This window comes from Balaenoptera acutorostrata, chromosome 20, assembly GCF_949987535.1.
Source record: "Balaenoptera acutorostrata chromosome 20, mBalAcu1.1, whole genome shotgun sequence".
Classification (NCBI taxonomy): Eukaryota; Metazoa; Chordata; class Mammalia; order Artiodactyla; family Balaenopteridae; genus Balaenoptera; species Balaenoptera acutorostrata.
The window spans coordinates 21,306,282-21,318,920 of NC_080083.1; the positions used below are offsets into that span (position 1 = coordinate 21,306,282).

Consider the following 12,639-nt stretch of genomic DNA (forward strand, 5'->3'; position numbering starts at 1 on the left):
TATTTGCCACCTGTATATCTTCTTTGGTGAATGCTTGTTAAGATTTTTTAGCTCGTTTAAAAATAGAGTTGTTTGTTTTCTTATTGTTGAGTTTTAAGTGTTCTTTGCATATTTTGGATAAAAAAACGTTATCAGCTATGTCTTTTGCAAATGTCTTTCTTTTTATCTCTTTCTCCTAGTCTATGCCTCATTCTCTTGACATTTTCTTTTCATAGCAGAAGTTTTTAATTTTAATGAAGTCCAGTTTATCAATTCTTTATTTCATAGACCATGCCCTTGGTGTTGTACCTAAAAAGTCATTGCCATACCCAAGGTCACTGAGGTTTTCTCCTACATTATTTTCTAGGAGTTTTATTGTTTTGAAGTTTACATTTATGTCTGTGATCCATTTTGAGTTAATGTTTGTGAAACGTGTAAGGTCTGTGTCTAGTTTTTTTTTTTTGGCTGCGTTGGGTCTTCATTGCTGCATGCGGGCTTTCTCTAATTGCGGTGAGCAAGGGCTACTCTTTGTTGTGGTGCACAGGCTTCTCATTGTGGTGGCTTCTCTTGTTGCAGAGCACGGGCTCTAGGTGCACGGGCTTCAGTAGTTGCAGCACACAGGCCCTAGAGCACGAGGGCTTCAGTAGTTGTGGCATGTGGGCTCAGTAGTTGCCTCAGGCAGGCTCAGTAGTTGTGGCTCGCAGGCTCTGGAGTGCAGGCTCAGTAGTTGTGGTGCACGGGCTTAGTTGCTCTGCGGCATGTGGGATCTTCCTGGACCAGGGATGGAACCCGTGTCCCCTGCATTGGCAGGCGGATTCTTAACCACTGTGCCACCACAGAAGTCCTGTGTCTAGATTCCTTTTTTTTTTTTAATTTTCCATGTGGATGCCCAGTAGTTCCAGCACCATTGGTTGAAAAGACTATTTTGCTCCATTGTATTGCCTTTGCTCATTTGTCAAAGATCAGCTGACATATTTATGAGGGTCTATTTCTGGGTTCTCTATTCTGTTCCACTGATCTATTTCTATTCTTTCATCAGTACCATGCTGGCTTAATCACTGTAGCTTCATTGAAGTTAAAGTACTTTCTTGAGGTTGGGGAGTGTCAGTCCTCCAACTTTGTTCTTCTCCTTCAATATTGTGTTGGCTATTTGAGGTTTTGGCTTGTTTTGTTTTCCTCTCCATATAAACTATGGAATCAATTTGTTGATGTCTACAAAATAACTTGCTGGGATTTTGATTGGGATTGCATTGAATCTTGTAGATCAAGTTGGGAAGAACTGACATCTTGACAATATTAAGCTTATTCACAAATATGGAATATCTCTCCATTTATTTAGCTCTACTTTGATTTCTTTCATCAGTGTTGTGGTTTTCCTTGTATATATCTTTCACTTTTTTTTTAGATTTATACCTAAATATTTCATTTTGGGTGGTGCTATTGTAAATGGTACTGTTTTTAATGTCAAATTCCAATTGTTCATTGCTGGTATGCAGGACAATGATTGGCTTTTGTATATTAACCTTGTATCCTGAAACCTTGCTAAAATTGTTTATAGTTCCAGTAGTTTTTGTTTTTGTTTTATTATTGATTCTTTTAATTTTCTACATAGATGATTATGTCATCTGTGAACAAATTCAGTTTTATTTCTTCCTTCCCAATCTGTATACTTTTATTCTCTTTTCTTGTATTATTTTAGCAAGGACATCCAATACACTGTTGAAAAGAAGTAGTGAGAAGAGATAGATTTACCTCAACTTAATCTTAGTGGGAAAGGTTCAAGTTTCTCACCATTAAGTATGATGTTAGCTATAGGTTTTTTTGTAAATGTTCTTTATCGAGTTGAGGAAGTTCCTCTCTATTCCTAGTTTGCAGAGAGTTTTTATCATAAATGGGTCTTGGAATTTGGTAAATGTTTTTCCTGCATCTATTGATATGATCATGTGATTCTTCTTTGTTAGCCTATTGATGTAATGGATTACACTGATCAATTTTCAAATGTTGAACCAGCCTTGCACACCTGGCATTAATCCCACTTAGTCATGGTATGTATAATTATTTTTGTACATTGTTGGATTCAACTTTCTAATATTTTGTTGAGGATTTTTGCATCTATGTTCATGAGAGATATTGATCTGTAGTCTTCTTGTAATGTTGTTTTCTGGTTTGAGCATTAGGGTAATACTGGCTTCAGAGACTGAATTAGGAAATATTCCCCCTGCTTCTATCCTCTGAAAGAGATTGTAGAAAATTGGTATAATTTCTTCCTTAATGTCTGGTAGAATTCACCAATGAACCCATCTAGGCCTGGTGCTTTCTCTTTTGGAAGGTTATTTATTGTTGATTCAATTTATTTAATAGATATAGGCCTATTTAGATTGCCTATTTCTTTTCATGTGAATTTTGACAGATTGTGTCTTTCAAGGAATTGGTCCATTTCATCTACGTTATTAAATTTGTGGGCACAGATTTGTTTACAATATTACTTGATTATTCTTTTAATGTCCATGGGATCTATAGCAATGTCCCCTCTTTCATTTCTCATATTAGTAATTTGTGTCCTTTCTCTTTTCTTCTTAGCCTGGCTACAGGCTTATCAATTATATCAATCTTTTCAAAGAACCAGCTTTTGGTTTTGCTGCTTTTCTCTATTGATTTCCTGCTTTCAATTTCACTGATTTCAGTTCTAATTCTTATTATTTCTTTTCTTCTGCTTACTTTGGATATAATCTGCTTTTTTTCTAGTTTCCTTCCATGGGAACTTAGACTATTGATTTTAGATATTTCTTCTTATTTAATATATACATTCAATGCTCTACATTTCTTTTTTTTTTTTTTTTTTTTTTGTTTATTTATTTATTTATGGCTGTGTTGGGTCTTCGTTTCTGTGCGAGGGCTTTCTCTAGTTGCGGCAAGCGGGGGCCACTCTTCATCGCGGTGCGCGGGCCTCTCACCATCGTGGCCTCTCTTGTTGCGGAGCACAGGCTCCAGACGCGCAGGCTCAGTAGTCGTGGCTCACGGGCCTAGTTGCTCCGCGGCATGTGGGATCTTCCCAGACCAGGGCTCGAACCCGTGTCGCCTGCATTGGCAGGCAGATTCTCAACCACTGCGCCACCAGGGAAGCCCTACATTTCTTCTAAGCATTATTTTTGCTGCATCCCACAAATTTTGATAAGTTGTATTTTCATTTAGTTCAAAATAATTTTTAATTCTCTTGAGATTTCTTCTTTGACTCATGTGTAGCTTTGAAGTATATTCTTTAAATTCTATGTATTTGGGGATTTCCTAGTTATCTTCATTTATTTCTAGTTTAATTCCATTGTAATCTGAGCAGACATTGTATGATTTCTCTTCTTTTATATTTGATAAGGTGTGCTTTATGGCCCAGAATACGGTCTATCTCAATGAATTTTCTTTTTTTTTTTTTGGCTGCTCCACTCAGCATGCGGGATCCTAGTTCCACAACCAGGGATCAACCCATGCCCTCTGTAGTGAAAATGTGGAGTCTTAACCACTGGTCTGCCAAGGAAGTCCCTATCTTGGTGAATTTAATTGATTTTTGTAGTGACATGTTTTAGTCCCCTTCTCATTTCCTTTCGTGTATATTCTATAGATTTTTGTGTGTGTTTACCAAAGAAATTACATATAACATTTTAAAATTATGACAATGTTCTTAAATTAATACCAATTTAACTTCAATCACATAGAAAAACTCTACTTCTTTATAACTCATCCCTCCCTCAGTTTATGTTATTAATGTCACAAATTGTATCTTTATATACTAAGTACCATTAACTTAGATTTATAATTTTTATGCATTTTTCTTTTAAATCCTGTAGAAAATAAAAATAGTTACAAACCAAAATTACAATAATACTTTTGTGGCATTTGTTCACGTATTTTCCTTTACCGATGACTGTTTTTAGAGTTACTGTCTATTGTTCTTTCATTTCAACTTGAAGAATTCCCTTCAGCATTTCCTTTATGGCAAGTCTACTGGAAATAAATTCCCTCAGCTTTTGTTTGGGGAATATCTTAATTCCTCCTTTATTTTTGAAAGACAGTTTTGCCAGATATAGAATTTTCAGTTGACAGTCTTTTTTTCTTTTAACACTTTAAATATATATCATCCCACTGCCTTCTGGCTTCCAAGGTTTCTGCTGAGAAACTGGCTGTTAATCTTATTGAAGATCACTTGTGACATAATGAGTTGCTTCTCTCTTGCTGCTTTCAAGATTCACTTTGCCTCTGGCTTCTGACAGTTTGATTATAACATGTCTTGGTGTGGATCTCTTTGGGCTTATCCTACTTGGGAGTTTATTGAGCTTCTTGATCTGTATATTCACATATTTCATCAAATTTAGGAAGTTTTCAGTCATTATTTCTTCTAATAATCTCTCTTCTCCTTATGGACTCCTGTAATGTGTATATTTGTCTGCCTGATAGTATCCCACAAATCCCCAAGTTTTGTTTGCTTTTCTTCCTTCTTTTTTTCCTGCTCTTCAACCTGGAAAATTTCAATTGTCCTGTCTTAAAGTTCACTGATTTTTTTTCTTATGCCTTTTCAAATCTGCTGTTGAATTCCTCTATGTATTTTTTTAATTCAGTTACTGTAATTCTCAGCTCCAGAATTTGTCTTCTTTTTATAATTTCTATTATTTTTGTTGATATTCTTATTTTGCTCATATATTGTTTTCCTGATTTATTTAGTTCTTTGTCCATTTTTTCCTTTAGCTCTTTGAGCATACTGAAAACAGTTGTTTTAAAGCCTTCATCTAGTATGTCTAACATCTGGGTTTCCTCAGGGAAAAGTTCTGCCATTTTGCTTTCTTATCTTGCATGGGCCATGTTTTCGTGTTTCTTTGTATGCCTTGCAAATTTTTGTTGAAAATCAGGCATCTGAAAAAATAGCTACCTCTCCCAGCCTTTGCAGACTGGCTCTGTGCCAGGGCAGTCCTTCACTGATTAGCTGAGCATGGTCTGAGCATAGTGAATCAGCCTCACGTGAAAGCTTAAGGTCTTCTCAGGTCTTTTCTGATCATAAGTCTTGCCTTGAGCTTTATCCAATTTCTCCGTAGACACAGTTGCTTTTGAATGCCTTCATTTCCCCAAAATCTCACCCCAGCTCCTCCTCCAGGCTTTAGATAGTTATTCTGTGTCTTCAACTGTAATCTTTTGTCCCATGCATCTGCACGTCTATAATCTCCTTGAAGATTTCACGAGCAGTGGCTGTCACTTTTCCCCACCTTAAGTCTGAATTAGGTGCTAGAGAGACCAATCCCTCAGGCAGCATTAGGCAGGTTAGAACACTGCAAATAAGGCCAGTTCTGGCACCTTCATTTCAAGGGAGTGAAGTGGGAACTGAGTTGCTACCCCCTCCAGAACAAGACCTTGTCACACCAGGGAGAAGTTGAGCCAAGGGCAAGCAAAAACGTCATGAAATTTCCTACAGTTTTAGGGACTTCCCTGGTAGTCCAGTGGCTAAGACTCCATGCTCCCAGTGCAGGGGGCCTGGGTTCGATCCTTGGTCAGGAAATTAGATCCCACATGCTGCAACTAAAGATCCTGCATGCCACAACTAAAGTTCCCACATGCTGCAACGAAGACTGAAGATCCCACGTGCTGCAACTAAGATCTGGTGCAGCCAAATAAGTAAATAAATAAATATTTTAAAAATTTTCCTACAGTTTTAAATGTCGTGTTTTCTTTTTCTTTTTTTTTTAAACATCATTACTGAAATATAATTGCTTTACAATGCTGTGTTAGTTTCTGCTTTATAACAAAGTGAATCAGTTATACATATACATATGTTCCCATATCTCTTCCCTCTTGCATCTCCCTCCCTCCCACCCTCCCTATCCCATCCTTCTAGGTAGTCCCAAAGCACTGAGCTGATCTCCCTGTGCTATGCGGCTGCTTCCCACTAGCTATCTAGTTTACATTTGGTAGTGTATATATGTCCATGACACTCTCTCACCCTGTCACATCTCACCCCTCCCCCTCCCCCTATCCTCAAGTCCATTCTCTAGTAGGTCTGTGTCTTTTTTCCCGTCTTGCCACTAGGTTCTTCATGACCTTTTTTTTTTTTTTCCCTTAGATTCCATATATATGTGTTAGCATACTGTATTTGTTTTTCTCTTTCTGACTTACTTCACTCTGTATGACAGACTCTAACTCCATCCACCTCATTACAAATACCTCCATTTCATTTCTTTTTATGGCTGAGTAATATTCCATTGTATATATGTGCCACATCTTCTTTATCCATTCATCCGATGATGGACACTTAGGTTGCTTCCATGTCCTGGCTATTGTAAATAGAGCTGCAATGAACATTTTGGTACATGACTCTTTTTGAATTATGGTTTTCTCAGGGTATATGCCCAGTAGTGGGATTGCTGGGTCGTATGGTAGTTCTATTTTTAGTTTTTTAAGGAACCTCCATACTGTTCTCCATAGTGGCTGTATCAATTTACATTCCCACCAACAGTGCAAGAGGGTTCCCTTTTCTCCACACCCTCTCCAGCATTTATTGTTTCTAGATTTTTTGATGATGGCCATTCTGACCAGTGTGAGATGATACCTCATTGTAGTTTTGATTTGCATTTCTCTAATGATTAATGATGTTGAGCATTCTTTCATGTGTCTGTTGGCCATCTGTATATCTTCTTTGGAGAAATGTCTATTTAGGTCTTCTGCCCAGTTTTGGATTGGGTTGTTTGTTTTTTTGTTATTGAGCTGCATGAGCTGCTTGTAAATCTTGGAGATTAATCCTTTGTCAGTTGCTTCATTTGCAAATATTTTCTCCCATTCTGAGGGTTGTCTTTTGGTCTTTTTTATGGTTTCCTTTGCTGTGCAAAAGCTTTTAAGTTTCATTAGGTCCCATTTGTTCATTTGTGTTTTTATTTCCATTTCTCTAGGAGCTGGGTCAAAAAGGATCTTGCTGTGATTTATGTCATAGAGTGTTCTGCCTATGTTTTCCTCTAAGAGTTTGATAGTGTCTGGCCTTACACTTAGGTTTTTAATCCATTTTGAGTTTATTTTTGTGTATGGTGTCAGGGAGTGTTCTAATTTCATACTTTTACATGTACCTGTCCAGTTTTCCCAGCACCACTTATTGAAGAGGCTGTCTTTTCTCCACTGTATATGCTTGCCTCCTTTATCAAAGATAAGGTGACCATATGTGTGTGGGTTTATCTCTGGGCTTTCTATCCTGTTCCATTGATCTATATTTCTGTTTTTGTGCCAGTACCAAACTGTCTTGATAACTGTAGCTTTGTAATATAGTCTGAAGTCAGGGAGCCTGATTCCTCCAGCTCCATTTTTCGTTCTCAAGATTGCTTTGGCTCTTCGGGGTCTTTTGTGTTTCCATACAAATTGTGAAATTTTTTGTTCTAGTTCTGTGAAAAATGCCAGTGGTAGTTTGATAGGGATTGCACTGAATCTGTAGATTGCTTTGGGTAGTACAGTCATTTTCACAATGTTGATTCTTCCAATCCAAGAACATGGTATATCTCTCCATCTATTTGTATCATCTTTAATTTCTTTCATCAGTGTCCTATAATTTTCTGCATACAGGTCTTTTGTCTCCTTAGGTAGGTTTATTCCTAGATATTTTATTCTTTTTGTTGCAATGGTAAATGGGAGTGTTTTCTTAATTTCACTTTCAGATTTTTCATCATTAGTATATAGGAATGCCAGAGATTTCTGTGCATTAATTTTGTATCCTGCTACTTTACCAAATTCATTGATTAGCTCTAGTAGTTTTCTGGTAGCATCTTTAGGATTCTCTATGTATAGTATCTTGTCATCTGCAAACAGTGACAGCTTTACTTCTTCTTTTCCGATTCGGATTCCTTTTATTTCTTTTTCTTCTCTGATTGCTGTGGCTAACACTTCCAAAACTATGTTGAATAATAGTGGTGAGAGTGGGCAACCTTGTCTTGTTCCTGATCTTAGTGGAAATGGTTTCAGTTTTTCACCATTGAGGACAATGTTGGCTGTGGGTTTGTCATATGTGGCCTTTATTATGTTGAGGAAAGTTCCCTCTATGCCTACTTTCTGCAGGGCTTTTATCATAAATGGGTGTTGAATTTTGTCGAACTTTTGCAGCTTTCTCTGTGTCTATTGAGATGATCATATGGTTTTTCTCCTTCAATTTGTTAATATGATATATCACGTTGATTGATTTGCGTATATTGAAGAATCCTTGCATTCCTGGAATAAACCCTCGTGTTTTCTTGATATATCCACTTGGTGGCCTTAGACCTCTTACAATTGGTTCATCCGGTTTCTGGTTGTTTTTTATGTTTTCATAGGGAGATGAAGGGTGGGAGCTTCCTTATCCACCATTTTGCTGACATCATTCCTGTTATCATTTCTTAATACTGAATTTGACTTGCAATATTTTGTTTAAGATTTTGTATTTATGATCATGAATGAGACTGTCACAAAATTGTCCTTTCTCATATTACTGTTGACAGATATTGGTGTCAAGGTTATAGTAGCTTCAAAATATGAGTTGGAGATGTAAGCTGTTTTTCTATTCTTTTAACATTTTACTCAACATGATACTTTTTTTTTTTTTTTTTTTTAATTTATTTATATTTATTTTTGGCTGTGTTGGGTCTTCGTTTCTGTGCGAGGGCTTTCTCCAGCTGTGGCGAGCGGGGGCCACTCCTCATCGCGGTGCGCGGGCCTTTCACTGTTGCGGCCTCTCCCGTTGCGGAGCACAGGCTCCAGACGCACAGGCTCAGTAGTTGTGGCTCACGGGCTTAGTTGCTCCGCGGCATGTGGGATCTTCCCAGACCAGGGCTCGAACCCGTGTTCCCTGCATTGGCAGGCAGATTCTTAACCACTGAGCCACCAGGGAAGCCCGATACTTTTTTTTAATGGAAGACTTTGTCTGGTCCCTACTAAACTTGACAGTTTTGAATCTTGCTTTTCCATGTAATAATATGTTATATATAATCATGTTTGTAAAATAATGATTAGTTATTTTTAAAAACGTGACTAACTGCTTTATAATTTCATATATAGTATTAACATACTATTGTTTACTTATTCCCCTACAGCTGGGAATTGAAGTTGCTTTTAATTGTTCAATAAATTGTACTAGGATCTTGGATCAGTTATACTGAGGCTTGGATAGGCTAATTACATCTCCTAATTTGCATTGAGTATAGGAGTCACCTGACAGAGTACTTCAATTCTGTATACAAATATGATTCAAACATATGTAAAGACTTTTTAGGATGGGGAATGGAGACCAGAGCAAGCAGACAGAAAAGAAGCAATTTGTTTTCTGTAGTAGGAATGGAGCCCTATAGGGGAAAAATCATTTTAAGTCAAGGAAGAGTCTAGATCTGTGGAAATAAAGGTTGAAGCTAAAACATGAGGTTATACTTGGTCTAAGGTACGTAAATAAGTGAAAATTCTATAACTCTATGTAAGTATATAAAGTATATACAGACACAGAGAGGTTTGTAAAAGTCGAATTACTAGATCCAGTGATGAAATATTTAAAGATCTAGATATATATTGTCAAATGGTTTCCTGAAGAATTGTATCAGATTTTTTTTTTTTTTTTTTTTTTTTTTTTTAGTGAAACAAGTAAGGTGTTTATTAGGAGGAAAAAGCACATGTGAATAGGCACACAAGGGCAGACTCAGAGAGAGAGAGAGAGAGAGGGGAAGAGAGAGGAAGAGAGTTGCCCAGATTTTCCCCTAGCAACTTTATCCTAGGGAGGATTACAGGGCTCTGCCCTGTACCTTTTGGAGGGAGAAGGTTATGGTTCTAAGTCTACTGGAAGGCGGTACTATTTCCCCAGGGTTGTCCAAAACTCAGAGCTGAGCCAGAAGGAAGCTGCCTTTCTAAGAGATGAGGACCTAGTCATTCATTCAAATAGGCTTCCTGGGCCTGGGTCCCTAGAAGAAAGCTTTCGAACATGACCCTGAAGGAAGAAACATTTCCCCAAAAGAGAAACTAACAGAGTAAGTCTCCACTCCTGATAGGTAAACAACAATAAAGCCAGGTGAGCACAGTCATTTAAGTATTTAAAACTTAATAAAAGTCTTAATGTTGCATAAATAGATAACCAACAAAGACCTACTGTATAGCACAGGGAACTCTGCTCAGTATTCTATAATAACCTAAATGGGAAAAGAATTTGAAAAAGAATAGATACATGTATATGTATAAGTGAATCACTTTGCTGTACACCTGAAACTAACACAACATTGTTGATCAACTACACTCCAATATAAAATAAAAATTAAAAAATAAAATAATTAAATTAAATTAATAGAAGAAAAAGAAAAAAAGCAGAGGGAGATATGTATGCCTGCCATCCTATGCTTTCTCCATAGTATTATAGCACAGCTAATGTTCTTTAGACCCAGTTTCTTCATATTTCTTAGACGTGAGGGCTGCCTCAAACATAGGTCCATGTTTCCTGTTGACCTGAGGGAAGACTCTCCACCTCTATCCCACGGGTGCAGGAGAATCAGTTCCACTTATGCCCAGGAACACAGTCCCAGTCCTACTATCTTCTGGTCATACAAGCCCTGCCAAGAAGTCCCTGCTTCCCATTCTTCTTGTAGCTTCTGTATCTAGAATCCTCTCACCTTTCCTCCCACCTTAACACCCTCTGCATGAGGCCCTACCACTGGTGAACCCTTCTGGTTCACCCACAGTATGCACGTCTCACCCCCAAAGTGCTTAAGGAGGATGCCTTCCCGTACTGCGGGGCAACCTGGAACCCACGGGAGCTGGAGCTGAGCCACCTTATAGAGGAAGGACGCAGAGCTTGTGGGTTAGCATGAGATCCTGGCCACACCAGTCCAACACTGTCACTACGTAGAACTTTCTGTGGTGCAAAACCACTGCCTTTAGGCATACATCTGGAACACAATCCTTGAAAAATATGTTGGGGACTGGAGCCTACCAAATCCCTAGGGCCTAAAAATCATTGACCTCACCTGGAACCTTGGATCTAGGTTTACAGGTTAGTTGCTTTTTTTTTTTTTTTTTTAATATATATATATATATATTTGTTTGTTTGTTTGTTTGTTTTTTTGGGCTGTGTTGGGTCTTCGCCTCTGCGCGAGGGCTTTCTCCAGTTGCGGCAAGCAGGGGCCACTCTTCATCGCGGTGCGCGGGCCTCTCACTATCGTGGCCTCTCCCGTTGAGGAGCACAGGCTCCAGACGCGCAGGCTCAGTAGTTGTGGCTCACGGGCCCAGTCGCTCCGCGGCACGTGGGATCCTCCCAGACCAGGGCTCGAACCCGTGTCCCCTGCATTGGCAGGCAGACCCTCAACCACTGCGCCACCAGGGAAGCCCCAGGTTAGTTGCTTTTGAAATCTTTTATACTTTTGACTGTGGGGAAAATTCTTTCTGACCTGGACTGGGGATTTAGCCTGTGCTGTTAGCTGTTTTTAATGGGAAAGGTGAAGGCATTCACATCTCCTTAGTTATGCCAGAATGCAGGTTGGTGGGAACTGCACAGAAAGGTAGGACAGGAACTACCTTCTGAGGAATAAAAACCGTGGTTCATTCTTTGCCCTCCTCCTTTAGCACTGCGTATTTAGTTTCAAAGGGCGTGGTTCTTATCTCCGCCCATCCCCGCCCCCTTTTAGGTTATAAACTTCGGCAGGACACTAACAGTGCTTGGTTTCTCCTTCTGGATTTAGAAGACAGTTCGTCAGTGCCTGGTCAGCCACATTTTTACCAACAGAACCTGTTCCCTAACTCCCCTTATTTCAGGACCCCAGGCGTGCAGCGCACCCCCAAGGAGCTGCACTTGCCTGACCTGTCCCTACAGCACCGTGCCCTTCCTCCCTTCCTAGTCCATGCCAAACTCCAACTTTCTCTCCCCAGGCTCTTTAAGGCGCTTCCCAGCCCACACAGGGGATGACGTCCTGCCCTGACCTCAAGTTCCCAAGTGTCCTGATCGCAAGTCCTTAACAGTGTAGTTGATATGGTAGATGCTGCTACTGAGACAGGCATCACAGGGCCAAGATTCCCAGACCGGAGATAACAGCCGAGGGCCTCCCCGGGAGCGGGGTGGACGGGGCTGTGTTGGTGGCACCCCACCTCGTCAAAGAGCCAGCAGACTAGACTTAAAAGGGATAAGAAGCTGAGATTCCGATATTTGGCAACGGAGAGGGGACAAACTTACCCAGGAGCGCTGCTCTGGATTCGCAGGACTCTTAGGGGAGCTAGAACTCCCCCGTTTGCGGGGAGAGCTGGTGCACTCGAGTTAAGGCGGAGCGTTCAGCCAATGGTGACGCCGCCCCGCCCCCAAAACTTGCCGCGCGAAGCGACTGGACTTTAAAACGTGAGTGTCTCAGAGTGGTGGCGGGAGATTTCTCCTTTCGTATTTGGTTATCTGTATTTTCTATATTCTGCACGGTAAGACCAAAAGAACGAAGTGCATTTAAAGAAAACAAAGAAAGAAAGAAGTGGGCGGAGCCCGCCTTCCGGTCCCCGTCCGCGCGCTCTACACCAGGTAAGCGGACCCAGGTCCGGGTCCTTTGGCGCACTGGCTTCCCGAGCGGCGGGTGGCCCTTAGAGGGGCAGCCAATCAACTTTTCAGGAAGTGCCCCCGCGCGCTGTGAGCTCCCCCGAGCTTTCGCGCGACTGGCGTCTTCTTTGGCCCCT

The 12,639-nt window shown here is 40.0% G+C and overlaps 1 protein-coding gene across 1 annotated transcript in view; it reads right to left on the reverse strand.

Moving 5' to 3' along the window:
- Nucleotides 1–12,197, reverse strand: part of SLFN12 (schlafen family member 12) — a gene marked incomplete at its 3' end in the record, with an annotated part of 44,216 nt that extends 32,019 nt beyond the window's left edge. Inside the window, exon 1 of the mRNA XM_057536636.1 lies at nt 12,158–12,197. The remainder of the gene's footprint in view (nt 1–12,157) is intronic.
- Between the last annotated feature and the right edge of the window lie 442 nt (nt 12,198–12,639).